Below are 15,994 nucleotides of genomic sequence, written 5' to 3'. Positions count from 1 at the left end.
ACATATAGAAAAGTATTTATTTGGAAAGATAAGTTGTTTCCTCTCTCTTTAAAAATATTGTTTGCAGGTCCTAAAGCAGCATTGATTGATTGTTTTTGTCATTACTTTATAAAAATTTTTTCCCAAATGTTTAATGATTTTAACTCAAATCCATACTTTGTCATAAAAAGTATGTTTTAAATTACGATTTATTGAACCAAGATACCAACATTAACTATGAAATAATAGAAATTTCAACCTAATCTGTCCAAATTTGATATCTATTTTTCCTTTAGGAAAATGTACTTTGAGTTCAAGTGATTTGTAACAAAACATGCCAACTTACTTTGAATACAGAAATAATAACAGCAATGATAACAGCTAACGTTTATTACCTTCTTATTAAATGTCAGTTTTTTGAAGTGATTTATATGTATTGTGTCACTTATCATCACATCAACCTTATGGTTTAGGAAAGGTTTATTATCCCTATTTTACATAGAAAAACAGCAAATACTGGGACATCACAATTTCAAGTAAAGGTCCCAAAGCAACTTAGCTAGGAAGTGGGAGTCTGGGCAATGAACACAATACCAGATTGTATAATATGTGTATAGCACTGTACTAAGTGCCTATGCAATGTGTGTGTGTGTGTACACATGTATGTTTTTATGTTGGAAAGACTTTCCTGGGGTGGGAGAGTATGACTATGCAATGGAATTTACTATTCTTTTGCAACATTATCATTAAATTTGTTCACAACAATAAGTTATCCAATACTACACCATAGAAAAGACTCAAATATCAATACCCAGGTATTTTGAATATGTAATTAAGAGAATGAAGGCTTTCAAGCTAAAATTTGTGGAGTATAGTCAAGGCCCATAAATCTGTAGGCCTTGAAATAGTTTTAGTAAAATAAACTTTTATATGAATATCTTTAAGATCAGTTCATATTTGTCTTTCCCTGTATTAACAGTGGACATTATTTAAAAAAATAAACCCATGAGATAAATGCCTACTCATAACAAACTCCTTTTGATATATCTGGCAAATTTCTTGACTTTTCTGTGCAGTGTAAGCGACATCCACAATTCCTATTCTCTACTTGAGTTCACAGCTGGCTCATGCAAAATAAGCCATTTTTTAATCCATCTGTTCTAAAAAAGTGATTTGTAACAGTGCACAACATACACCAGTACTGCTTTATCACTAGAGTTGCAGTTTCTAAATAGATTTCAGAAATAATGATGTTCAGTTTCTACTTTTAGATACCAGTGAGATAACACCTGTCTAGACAGATGGTCTCTGGACTGTGAAACTAAAGACAGCTGAGAAGCAGAAAAAATCAACTTGGTGACTAGTGTGAAACCATTAGTATGTCTTGTGGAAACCTTTTAGTCTCTGAAAAATACTTTCTATTAAGACTTATGGGAAACTTAAGCATGCTATGAATATGAGTATAGACTAAAGTAACTGAAAGAAAAATGTATATAAGAGATGAAAGGAAAGTGACTCATTGCATTTAAGAAGAATTGAGGAATCAGATAATTAATATTTTATATTAAACAATTGAGGACTATCATTTTCTTCCCTCAGAGACAAACAGCAGTTACTAGCTGTTTTTATTTGCCAAAAGTCAGACGATGAAAACCTTGCAGCAGAGAGCTGATTTTTCTCTTTTCATCCAGTTGTCCCCTGTAGTGTAGGTGACCTTATCATAAAGTCTTCTGCTTTTTCAGCCAGTAGTGTTGTGGTCTATGTAAGTGGAAAATTAGTCTGGGTACCTCGAGGAAATAAAAAGCAGACTTCCAACCTGTACTGCTCTGATTACACTGTCTTGCATGGCCTACTTTGTTAACTATGTCGCTTCTCAAGGTTAATACCTACTTCTTCAGGAATAATACCATATGCCTGATGGAAATTCATCTGTTTCAATCCAGTTCACAGGCCTAAACATTCATCAGTAAGTAAGTCAACAAATATTTTTTTATGACCAAAAAGTCCAACTCTTTGAGATTATTGAAGCCATGAATGAGAAATGTGTTGTCTCTGGTCTGGTAAATGCTGCTTAATTATTTACTTGGAGAAGGAAACCTTTATTCCCCTCTCTCAGGTAACTACAGGGCAAATGAGATATATAGAATTCCCCATTTTCTAACAGAACCTAGATACAGCAAATTTACTGAGGCTTAAAATTTAGTTTTTTTTTCACTCAGAAATTATATAATGAGTATAATTCCCTACTAATTGTTTTTAGTTTAATGTTGTATTGATTTTTAAAATCTTATTCACTTTCTTTTCTCACCACTTTTCTTACTATGTAAACTGGCCTTTTACCTTTAGTTTATATAGGTTTCAATCCTAAGAGAAAGACATCACCTGACTTAAAGTATATATTGTTTTACCCACGTAGGAAAGGCATTAGAATTTAAAACTAAGGTGCTTTCTATTACCAAAATAAAGCAAATATGGTCCTTGAAAAAAATTTGCTCAAATTAATTGTATCAATAATGGTTTAAGTTTTCAAAAACAGATATAAAGGTTTTGGTGAGGCATTCTAATATTGATTCACCTAGAATATAGTAATATCATTAAAATAATTTTTATAACTCAAAATATGAAGAAATTTATTATCTCTATGTAAATGCACAGATGTTATAAAATGGTATTATGCATGGTATACTATTATGAATTTGATTTCAAAATTATGTAAAAATCTTAGAAAAAATCTTTATGGTCTTGGTCAAAATTAAATCAATGTAATAATGTATAAGTAAGTGAAATATATTCTGCCCTAGAGAAAATTTTCAGGTACTGAAATACATCATATATTTGCTTTGCTTGTTTTTCTCTTTTCTGGTGGAACGTATATAATCTCCAAGTCCATCTCAGTTTGTACTCACATTGTCTAATGGTTGATGATTTTGACATATTTGTATGCCTCCCTAACACTAAAAAAATTGTTGGACTGTATGTGCAAGAGACATTGGATTAAAAGACACAAGGTGACATTTGGATAAAAGGATATACCAATGGTTCACTTTATAATAATTATCTAACTCCAATTCTTTGGATTATAAGAAAAGTGAACTCAGTGTAGATTGAGTAATGTTTTTTAACGCACATATTACTTGCAAATATGAACAGAACACAGAGATAGCTAATAAAGTGTAGAACTGTATACACATACACAACAGATATGATTGTGATTTTAAATTCTTGTAACAGGACATTCCTCCAAATTAAATTTATAAATTGAGAACTACAATGCTTTTGAAAGAGTCTTGAAATCATTACCTGAAAAATATATCAGCAAGGAAACTAAAGCCTGTCATATAATAAACTTAAGTCTTAATGCATCCAAATGCAAGCAGTATGACAGTGAGAAAAATCAGATAAACCCTTCATATTTGTGCAGTAGACCAGTTTTTGAAAGCCTTCACTGAAAAAAAAATTGGAATATTTTTGTGCAAAAGAAAGTCTAATAATTGCCTAGTCCCAGTAAAGAAGATATTAAAAAAATAAAAACACAACTGGGTCCTAATGTCAGACTTGAAACCTTGGAAAAGTCATTGAAATATTAACTTATTTTACCACTTGTTTTTCCTATCTTAAAGAATTACTCTGGGATCAAATAAAATAAAGCCTATGAAAACACTTTGAAATCTACACAATCATAGACAACTCCATGGTAATATTATTTTCTACATGTTTCTAGTTAAAAGGAAACAATTAGATGACTGTTCTTCTCATCTTGGACGCTTATTTTAAATTATCGATCCATTAAATTCATAAATCTCGTTCATTTTATTTTTCCTGAAACAGAAGTATTATTTATTGTCACCAAAATCATATGATTGTTTTCATCACAAATACCTTCTATCATAACCAAAAGTAATTGCATAGAAATGAACAAATTTTATCCTAAATTAGGCATTTTTACTAATTTTGATAGCTTTGTATCTACAACCAATTATTTTTCAAAACCAATGAACTTTAATGTATATTAAGATATTTTTATCACATTATTTTCACAGTTGGATACATTTATTTAACCAGTAGATATCTTTCAAAGGAACAAAAACATTTCCACTGAAGTTATTGCAAGATACTAATTCAACTAAAACATCTATGTTTAACCATTCATGTAAATTAAAGACAATTTAAATATTGATGCTGTTTGAATAAAATTGAATATCATTATATCATATTCAATACCAATGCACTTAAACAGAATAGATGAAAAAGAAATGAAACCAATGTATATATTGAAGGACTATGAAAACTTAATATTTTTGAAAAATCACATCATGTATCCCAATAAAAGTCATTGCCCTGAATATAAAGTTCGTGGCTCCTGACTGCTCACAAAATAATGTCCAAAATACTTAGCTTGTCCACTAAATCTTTATCCAAACTACAGTCCCAATTTCATTTGTTAATTCACCCTCTCTTTCCATGCACATATAACCCAAATATGCATATGAGCTTCTACCACTATACACAGGCATCTACCACTATACACAGGCATCTACATCTCTTAGTTTCCCTCATTCTACTCAATAAGCCTGATATTAAGGTACTTTTATGTCTCTAATCCTACGTTTATCTTAATGGTGATTTTCTGCCCTTATTCTTTCTTGACTGGCATTCCACTCATCACTCAAGGGCTACAGCAAATGCTAGTATTTCATGCATGTCCCAAGTAAAAGAAGTAACATCCATTTAAACATACAATTATAATGATTTGTACTCTCATTATATTATAGCCTATTGGATACATCTATCACTCTCACCATTTTGTATTTTTGATAACAGAGTACATAATCTCTACTTTTCAGGGGCAAGAATAATAAAATTGAAATACTTTGCTTGGGGGAGGAGTAGAGATAATAGTTGATGATCCTACATGACAACTATGCATTAGGTGAAACATTTCTAAATCATATATACCTCAGAAAGGTAAGGCTTTTGTTTGTTTTACATCAATCATATCTGATAATATTTTTTAAGTGTGACCTCTTAAAAATTAGTATACAGTATATTCATTTTAAGAATATGCAAGGATTAGGAGAAATACCTAAGGTAGATAATGGGTTGATGGATACAGCAAGCCACCATGGCACGTGTATACCTATGTAACAAACCTGCATGTTCTGCACATGCATCCCAGAAGTTAAAGTATAATTTAAAAAAAAAGACAAGAACCTAATAATAATAATAATAATAACAACAATAATAATAATATGCATGGTTGTGGGGCCTATATGGAATGAAAGGTGGAAAATGTACTTTTACTTTCCGTGAATAAATGAATTATATTAAAAACGACATACTTTTAATTACCATAAATCTCCTTTCTCACACTAAAGACTGCTGTATCACCTGATCACACACAACTTTAAGTGCTAATATTAGGGGGCTTTTTAGTATCCATGGTAGAGGGGGTTGGTAAAAAAATGCTTATAATTTACCACCTACCTTGGACTTTCTTCCTTACTATTCAGGGTATGCCTATTTGACGCAAACAGCTACTCCTTCCCTGGCCATTAATAACACTGTCACTATTGTTCTTCCTTTTGTATGAATTTTTCTTTTTTCCTGACATGGCTGTCTTCTCTCCTGTATGCCACATGTTAGAGCTGTCTTATCTTTTAAGATATTACAAGATGTTTCCATTCTTCTCAATAGAACAGCACTTTAATCACTGAGATTTTACTTCTACCTAAAAATGGTCAGTTGCTTCTCTTATGCCACGAAGGGCTATTACATTTACTTTAGTATTTAGTTTGTTTAAGTATTTCTAAATATATTTCAACAGGCTTAACTCCGGGTGTTAAGGTTTCAAAATTGCTTATAATTAGAAATCCAAGTTCCCTCAGACTGAATCAATGTGTTAGATACACATTAATTTAAAGTATACGTGGGAAGTACTACTAACAATAATGACATATTAATGAGATTAATCAATAATGTATTATATTGAAAACAGCATTTTATAATTATTATGGTTACTTCTGTAAGAATTATAGATATTAATGAACAAAAATTACATATACCCATAGGATATTTGATAGATAGTGACAAAAGACCCAATCTTAATGGTGGTAGTGATAAGGGATTTGAAGTCAATTCTTTAAAGATAAATAGGCAAACTAACAGTATCTAATTGGGTAGAAATCATTAATGTTCAGAAATCTGTCCACTTTATTGTATCATCTTATATGTTATATATCAATATGTTATTTCCAAATGACTCACTGAGTTTTAAGTACTTATTTGAAGTGATCAAGTATGGCCATGAGGCACAGGGGAAAGGGCACTAATTTGAAAGTCAGAGATTTAGACAAGTTATTAAATTCTCTGAGCCTGGGGTTCCTCATAAAGATAATTGTACTTGCCCTGACCTGCATTTCCGTAACTCGCCTCATTTGGTGATTTAAAATAAAAATAGAATGATATATTACGCCAGACAAAATGTAAAGGGCTATAAACTCAGGGGTGGTTATTACAAACCGCCCCTAAGTTTGTCACTGCTAATTTCACAAAAGCATTCATTTGACATTGCCTTTCTGCTCCTACATTCATCAACTTTGTGGACTCTGGTTAATTTTTCTTACCCTCTGCATTGTAAATTTAGCTGGCTTTTAGCTTTCCCAACATAGGTCACATTTAATGTCAAAAGAAAACAACAGTTGTTCATATATTAACTGACTAGCCATATATTAACAACCAAAAACAAAAAAAGAAATAAAACAAATCAGAAAAAACAACAGCAACACATTTTCAGTCTTCTGATATATTCTCCAGCATACATCAGAGACTGTCTTCTTTGATTTATGCTTTGCTTCCTATAGTCCAGAGATCACTTCCTAGTGTCTTGCAACAGAGATCACAGAGAAATGCCCCTGTTAAAGTTTAAATATCATTTCTTTATTTAATTAATATCTATTACAACTGAATTAAACAATAAGTATGCCTTAAGAGAACTAACTCTGATTTTCACTCCTGCATGTGTAACTTTGTAAGTTTAAATTAGAGAAAAGTTGTTTCTACTCATCTGTAAGTCACACGTCAATGAATAAAATTTCTAAGGTCCCTCCTATATGTGCTCTCTCATTCAACTAACAGCTATTTACTACATGTCCTAGAATAGAAATTCTATACAAATAATGTATCTTAAAATTCAAAAAACAAAATAAATAAGCAATGAAATTTGGAAAACCCATTTCTTAAAGTAAAAATTCCCATTTTTGGCATTTAGCTTCTTAAACAGTTAATATAAAAATTGCAAAAAACATTATTTTAAAACACCTGAAAGGGCTGAAACATAGAAAGGGTACAACAAACATAAGCCATAATAACACCACCCAGATATAGCTACAATTATCATTGGATTTTTGCATATATTTTCTGCATATGAATACAAACATGCATCTATAACAAAAATGGCACCATGATGATTTGTAATATGCCTACTCTATTAAGATAACACATACAACTTTCAACATTTGTAGATGTATGTAAGTATAATTTTAATGACTTCATAGTATTCTATACTTAAATCACATTTAGTTGGTTTCTAAATTAACAGATATTAAAACTGATTCCAATTTTTCAAATATTGTACATTTTTATTCATTGAGCTTTCTTTTACATACATTCTTTCAATTCAGCCAGTTTTTAGGTAGTTTTTTTTAAGTGCAATTGATCAAAATAAATTTTGACGCTTTAATTTTTAATGCAAAAATAATATAATAACATATACTCTTAAGTATGAGAAACTAAGTAAATCTTTGTTCCATAAAAATGATGTAACTACTGTTGTCATATATGAGCTCAGATATTTAGGAGATACACAGAATACCCAAGTATTCTGTATATCTTTGCACAATAAAGCAAAATACAATAAATGAGGTATACTTGTATTAGCTATGGATTGCAATCTGAGATGGACTACCAATTAACTTTTCTAAGATACATTGTCAGAAAAGTTATATCGATACTACTTTTAAAATTTGCACCTAAAATACTGAAGAAGTCATACAATTGTCACAGGTTTGCACTAAGCAACTGCTAGTAAAATAAATAAAACAACAACAACAAACACATTTTCTTTCTCATGTATTGGCTCCTGTTTGCAAAATTGGGGAAGAAAAATCATTATTAATACACCATTTAATATATTCCAGGGATATTATACTTTAATAGTCTGATTTCAGTTAATCTTAATAAAAATGCTATAATTTGGATAGCAGTACTCCAATCTTAAAGAAAATGAAATTGAGATTTAGGTATAGAAACTATTTGACCAAGATCATTGAGTTAGTTTTGTTTTTCTCCATTTTGTTTTGGCTTTTTCTTCTCATATCTATTGTTTGTCCTTCCTCTGCTCTGTTCTATATCATACATGGTCAACACATAAAAACTAGGTTGCTCAAGTTCTGTTGCCAACCAGCCTTTAGCCAATGAGACCCTAGCAGGAAACTGGAGGGTGACAAAAAGAAGCCAAAGTAAGTTCTCTTCCTCTGCTCTAAGCAGCATGCCCCCAGATGAAATGCCTCTTCCGTGATTTCAGCTCCTGTTAGACAACCTCTCCCTTGGTGGGTGCAGCTCCCACAAGGGAGCCTCACCATGATTCCAGCTCCTCCCAAGTGGTGGCCTCTACTCTGGAGCTCTGCAACACTCCCCATCTCTCTGACTTGCCAATCTTAAGGGAGGCAACAACTTTCTACTCTGTGAATTTCTGGGTTGGTCTTGGTTCCTTGTGCCTCACAGACCTTTCAACAACTGTATCATTTGGTTCCAAAGCAAAACTAGCACTAGAGACCACAGAACTATTTCACATTTGTTCTGTTTTCCTGATTAGCCCCAACAGTGTAACCTGTAATGAAATCCAGGTCTATCTGGATTCAAGGTGTGCAGTTGTTCCAGTTTTTCATGGAGGAATTTCAATGTAATTGCTAATCCTAGAGCAAAGGGGAAAATGACCAAAGTAATAGTAACAGAACTGCAAGTGGCAGGAATTGTTTGTCCAGTCTATAAATTCTTCAGTTTAGAAAGGCAGATATACAAAAATGGCACACCCTTATCACTGTCTTTGCTTTAGGCCTTCTCGATTTCATTTCTTGCATTTCCTGTAAAGTCAGGAATCTTTCATAGACATAAGACTTTTTTTTTTTCTTTTTTCTGGTGAGCAAAATACATCAGAAATTACCTTTCTGACAGTATGAAGTACTTTGTCCTTTGACACATTTTTTTTTATAAGCAAATAATTTTAAAACTTCACAGTATATTTCGCTGGCTGAAACTGATTAATAATCAATAAGTTTTTATGTCACGGCTATGAACAGAGTTAACGCTGAAAAAACTGTAAAATTTAGTAAATCTTTTGTATCCCCAATTTCTCCTTCTGTGCCTTTTACTACCTTTCTGTTTTATAAGCCACAACAGGCACATAATAACTTCAAGGGGCTGCAGATCTACTTACTTGGTAATAAGACATCCCATTTAAATGAAAAAATTCACATTTAAAAAAATAGGTGGTTCTTGATGTCAATGAACATCCCCATGGTCTCTTTTTACATAATATTCAGAATTAGTGACATATGAATGAACAAAATATTTGAGGCAGTGGGTTCTCATGAACTTTTACATTTATCTATTAAAAATAATCATGGTTAATAGTATTTATTGAGCACCTATTATACCCCAAGGTATTAGATGCCAAAGAGAGAAACATAATTTTTCTAAAAAGTGGTATATTACCTTAGGTATATTTCAGATTCACAGCAGTAAATGCCTATCTGTTCCCTGAATAGATGGCTAAGAAAACCATTAAAAAACTGATATTTAATCATTATCATAGACCTGCACCTATAAAGACTACCTTGCAAGCAAACATAGTATGCCAAATGAAAGGCTAGCCCAGAAGACAATTTTTAAATGTTAATACTCATTTAATATAACAAGTAAAGTTACATGCGAAATATTTATGGTATAGATATCCGTACCATGTTGTTTAGAGTTTTACTTGCTATCTAAAGTGTAATTAAAAATACACTTACTTTACTCTAAAATTACCAATGTATTTCTAATAATAATATGGTAACACAAGTTGCTAACTGGTAGCTTATTTCACCTGTTTAACGCTAAATGACTTTCTTCAGCAGCAATATACAGTAAAGTGACTAAAAGCGCAAAATCTGGATCCCTGGTATCTGGGACTGAGACTGAATTTTGACTCTGTGTCATTTATTTGTTATGAGACACTAGGAAAGTCATGAAAACACTATTTGTCCATTTCCTCGTCTAAACAGTGAGTATAATGATTGTGCTTATCTTATAGGATTAAAGTATTAAATGAGAATAAAAGAGTTGATCTACATGAAGTGCTTATAGTTACACATGATGATCTGTATAAGGTGTTTGCCAAGTCATAATAAATACTATATCAATGTTATTTACAAGTTTCTTTTCTTACAGTGACTCATAATAACTGGTAGGTTTTCTGCTATAAAATGTAATTGTTTATAAAATATTTGTGTACTAGATATAGAAATTATAATTAGTTTTATGTTGCTATCATTACAATTAAGATTAGACACAAAAGGCCTGCTTTGTTGAATACAGTATAACTTCAATGTTCTCTCATGAATTTACTAATATTATGTGAACTGATATTTATACACTAACATTATCAGTTAAAGGCTAATGTCTAATTCAACTTTTTAATCAGATTGTTAACAATAATTATTCTCTCAACCAAATATTTTACAGAAGTTGTGTTTTGGTGTTGATTTATTTTCACTGATTCCCAACCAAGAAACTAATAACTGTATCATATACTTCTTTTGTGTATAATATAAATAAGCTCTGAAAGCAAAATTGAGTAGAAAATTGATAAACATTGATTTCCTTACTTAAGCAAATAATTTTAAAATGTCAGTAAACATCTCACAAGGATATATGTCTAAATTGAAGGTCTTTGTCCTATTAATTTCTCATCTTCTTCTATCTTGACATGCAGTGACTTCTTGTTTCCCACTAGTCTCCATCATTTGGCTACTCAGTGCCTAGATTACTCCAAGTTGCTGTAATGTACAGGTTTTATATAACATATGCATTTGCCACTCTTTCATTGAGAGGCATTCTTTTCCCATGTTTCTGTGGCTGCTGCTTCTGTTGCTTTCCCCACAACTTCTATGTTTCGTTAGCCCTTGGTGAATCGTTACTACAAGGTGCATCCTCCTGACAAAATCAGCATTTCCCTCTCAAGATTTATACTTTATTTTCACTTTTTTTTCATCATGTGGTAGGTAAGGAATGTGCCAAGTTTTCACTTGGTCTTAAAGATCATGACCTTGATCTCAAGGCCAAAGGAAAAAATTCTTAACAGATCATATACTTAGATCTTACCAGTATTCCTCCAACATCATACAAGCATATTTACCAATCTCTGTAATAGCAATGATTGCTTGCCAAGATACCCCATTACCAGCACTACCACGGCACAGATAAGAACACATACAACCTTTGATGCAAAGTGAGTGATAGATGCACTAGGAGAACATAGAAAAAAGACACTAACCTCCATGTGAAGTGTATGTGTGTGAGGGCTTTCTTGGGGGAAGGTTTCCAAAAGAGGTGAAATAGTTGTACCTGAACCCAAGGTTTAATATTCCCTTAACATCTGCTCTCAGCACCTCTCCTCCAAAAAGGCTATTTACATTAGCCACATATATTTTGTGGAGCCTAGTGCAAGATAAAATTTAGGAATAATAGTGCAAAGCTTATTAAGAATTTCAAGACAGTGACAGCATAGCATTAGGCTAAGCATTTGGCCCTACTGACCATGGGACTCTGTGCCACATAGGTTGCAAGTCCATGAAATTGAATCTGCAGGAAGAAGACTGTGTCTTAGGGAAAATAAAATTTATTTACTTTCTCATTTCAACTAAAAAATGTCTTGTAATTCTTTAGCCTTGGGTAACAGACATAACTGTAATACATTTTGAAACACAAAGCTTGCAATGAACTGAATTCACTTCTGCTAATATTTATGGAGTAGTTATTTTGTACAGGGGACCACATTTATTAAGAAAAGACAGAGGTATACTCTGGGTCCTAAAGGATATCAAGAAGTACTAGGAAGATGATTGTACACAATCACCTGGATTAAATGTATGACAGTAGTAAATGCTGTAAAAGAACTATGAGTATTTTGTCCCATCCACTTCCTCCTGCAACATTACAATTGTTTCTGTGCTTGTCATCAAAGAGTCCTAAATTACTGTTTATCACAATAATCTCAGTACCTCGCATTGTATCTGGTATATAAAAAACTTTCAATATTTTTATTTTATGAGTAAATAAATGGCCCAAGGAAGAATCATATAAAAATTATGACTCTCTAAATTTATACCAGATAAAGTAGGGAAAGCATGGACTTTTGAACTATGTGCTACCTGAGGTTGAATTGCAGCTCTGACTCCCATTTATTTTCTGCTTAGATAACTCAGGTATTCTCTCTGTTCTTTAATAGCATAAGAGTTAATCAATGTGAGAATTGCTGTGAGATTTAGAGATAATGTATTCTAAATCTATGTGCTTGGCATCACCTCAATTCAAAATTCTTCACAGGATTAAATTTCTCTCTGATCTTCTGTTTCCCTAGTATAGTAAGGAAAGAACAAAAACCCCACAGCCAGATTCAGCGGACTCAAAACCAAGCTTTACCACTTACTGAGTGATAATGGTCAGTTTACTGAACTTCTCCAACCCTCCATTTTCTTCATCTATGAAATAGGGACAGAAGTAATGCTACCACCACATTGTTATTATAAAGATTATATTCATTTATAAATGTAAAAGAGTGGGAAGCTATATCTGGCATATGGTAAACATTTCATAGAGCCTTTGAAATTATTAATATTATTACTGTAACCCCATTATTTGACTGGACCACTATCAGAACATCAAATTCATATTAGACTCCACCTTTATTGTTGCTTCCATCAAAACAGCTCTCATATATATTCCTTCGATTCCACACCAAAAACTTCACCAGTTCATGCATGTATATATTCTTGGATAAAGTACAGCAGGTCCTGGAATTACGTCATTTTACTCAATACCATTTCATTATAATGTTGATGAGAAAACAAATCAATCCCTGCCCAGTAAATTATGGTGATAAGTGAGTTCTCTTTCAGCTAGCTCACGCATGATCTGATTGTTTACAAGTCTGGGACCTGCCCCCTTCATTCTTTTGATCCTGTTCTCGCTGGCCCCCCGCTTCACCTTCTGCCATAAGTAAAAGCTTCCTGAGCCATCACCAGAGGTGAATGCTGGCACCATGCTTCCTGTATAGCCTGTAGAACCATAAGCCAATTAAACCTTTTTATAAATTACACAGCCCCAGGTATTCTTTGATAGCAATGTAAGAATGGCCTAATACAATTGGCTTGTCTAAAAGATCACAATCTATTGAGTGTGGGTGTGTGTGAGATGGAATGGTACCCTGTCCAGGGCTGGTTCCCACTTTGCATTGGGAGCTGCTGGGAGAGACTCCAGCGACCCACTATCCTGACCTGGAGGAAGTGGGTTGGAAAGTAGATGAATGAATGAATACAAATTATTATAAAATAAAAATCTGCAAAGTATAAGATAATCATACCAATGCAGGATACAGTACTAAAGTGCTCAATGGGCTTGACATACTGATTATTTGGTTTTAAATTGCATGGTGGTAGGAGGAAAGGTCTTACAAAGTTATGAGTCTTTTTAATGCAATGCTTCCTAAACTCAGAGCACTTTTTTCCCACACTTTAAAACTGATATCATAGTATTAGCACAATATTACCAATTGACTAGAAAGTCAGAAAAATTGTGTGAGACAGTTGAAGAAAAACGTAAATTCAGTTATGAGAAAAAGACAAATCTAGAAGTAGAAGGTAATAAAAAATGTTAAAACAGGGATAATTTAATTAAAAAACAACTCAACAGTCTGAAAACGTAACATGTAAAGTTAAAGGTATTTAACAGTACACTGGACAACACAAATATCATCATCTGTATTTATTTGTGGGTTTACTCAAGGAATTTTTAGTGAACCTCTAGTATTTTCAAAGCAATGACTTAGGCTCTGGGAAACATTAAAAATAATCATCCAGAGATCCGCCCTTAAATTGCCTGGAGCCAAATAGGATTTCTAATACATGAATATGAATAATCAAAGTGCAGAGCACAAAGAAACAAGAGTCACAAAGACTATAGACCAATTGCTATACTGTTAGACAATTCAAAGAATTACTGCACATACAGGCTGTTCTTGAGTCGACGAGACTGTTCTACAGATAGATCAAGAGAGCACAGTATTGTATGATAGGAAACGACACAAGCATGTATGGGGAACTGTAGTTTATTTAGGCTCAAGTGTAGCACGTGTGCATACATCGTTGGTTGGGAGAAGATAAAGGGAATACTTATAAGGGTTTCAAATACTCAAATAATAACTGAAGATCTCCAATTGATTGTAAAACAGAGCAATTATGCACAAATTTTTTTTGAACAAGGAATAATGTCATGTAAGTAATGCGATAAACTCTTAATAGAGATAAAATATTCTAGGGATGTGATGCCAGAAATCTACATAAAGGGCTCTCAACCCTAGAGAGCGGGCCGTTTGCAGATACAGTGATGAAGCCTCAAGGGCCTGGTATGGTGCTCACCGTAGGACTGGGAATCAGGATGAGTGGCTTACAGGGTGGAAGTTGATACACTCACTTCCCCACAATTCATTCAACTCCCCTAATTTCACCATAAACAACTAATGTTTTCTCCACTAAAAATGTATGTTTTGCAATTATTACTGTCCCTCTTGCCACAAAATTGCCACCCATGAGTTCCTCTGATATAAATTCTGGATATACCCACATAAACATTAAAATATTTTTCTTTAAACAAAGAACACTTCTAGAGCTACTCACTATTAGAGAAGGTTGTTGTGAAGAAAGAATCAACATTATACACTAATTAGGAAGTAAGATTTACAGTGATAACTGGCATTTTAAGCCTAAGAGTTGGAGTGATCATAAGAAGGAATATGCTAATGTATAAACAAGATGAGCTTAATGGTAGGTGTAATGCATTTGAAGTGCCACCTGATACCAAAGGACATTATCAAGTTGGTACATAGGAATCAGTAACTTCATCTTGAGACTACAGTTGTTTTAGAGCTTAGAAGAGAGGACACATGTGTGAATAATACCAGTGAGAAAGAATTTTAAAAAGGAAAGAAGAAGGAAACTGAGGAAAGAACACTGGAGAATATCCAAATTTAACTGATGGGAGAAGGAAGAATAATCACAGAAGTAACACAGGAAATGCATTCAGGAGAAGGAAAAACAGGTGGCAAGGAAAATTTAAAAAATAAAAAGTAAATAATTGATGAAAAACAACTTTTGTCAATTATCTGGCTTTATCTAACATCTTCGTGTGTGTGTGTGTGTGTGTGTGTGTGTGTTTAAATCATTTATTGTAATATTTTGGAAATCATCAATAAGAAGGGGTAATGTAGAAAGAAACATAATTACCATAATCCTAAAATCTAGAATTAACCACTGTGAAGATTTTGGCTTATTTCCCTCAATGCTATTTAAATGTACTTTACTTATGCGAAATCATACAAACACCCAGTCATAAAATAGCTGTGTTTTTCCTTGTTGTATAATGCATATATCTCATTGTATTTGAAACTCTTCTAAAACATTTTAATAAAGATAAATGTACCCTATATTTATGTAATAATTTCGATAATTTCACAGTCTTTCATAAAGCATATTTTACATACATCTCTTCCTTCACTTTTGGAAAAACATTTAGAACTGTATCTTAAATAAAAGAGATCAGCAAACCTAAATTCACAGGCCAATGAATTGGGATTATAAGTTAAAGGTTTTCTTCCTTGCTATTTATTCATTTCCTGATTACATAATTCCTTGCACTGAAA

Source organism: Macaca mulatta, chromosome 14, assembly GCF_049350105.2.
Source record: "Macaca mulatta isolate MMU2019108-1 chromosome 14, T2T-MMU8v2.0, whole genome shotgun sequence".
NCBI classification, from domain to species: domain Eukaryota; kingdom Metazoa; phylum Chordata; class Mammalia; order Primates; family Cercopithecidae; genus Macaca; species Macaca mulatta.
Note: the sequence above shows the minus strand (reverse complement) of the source record.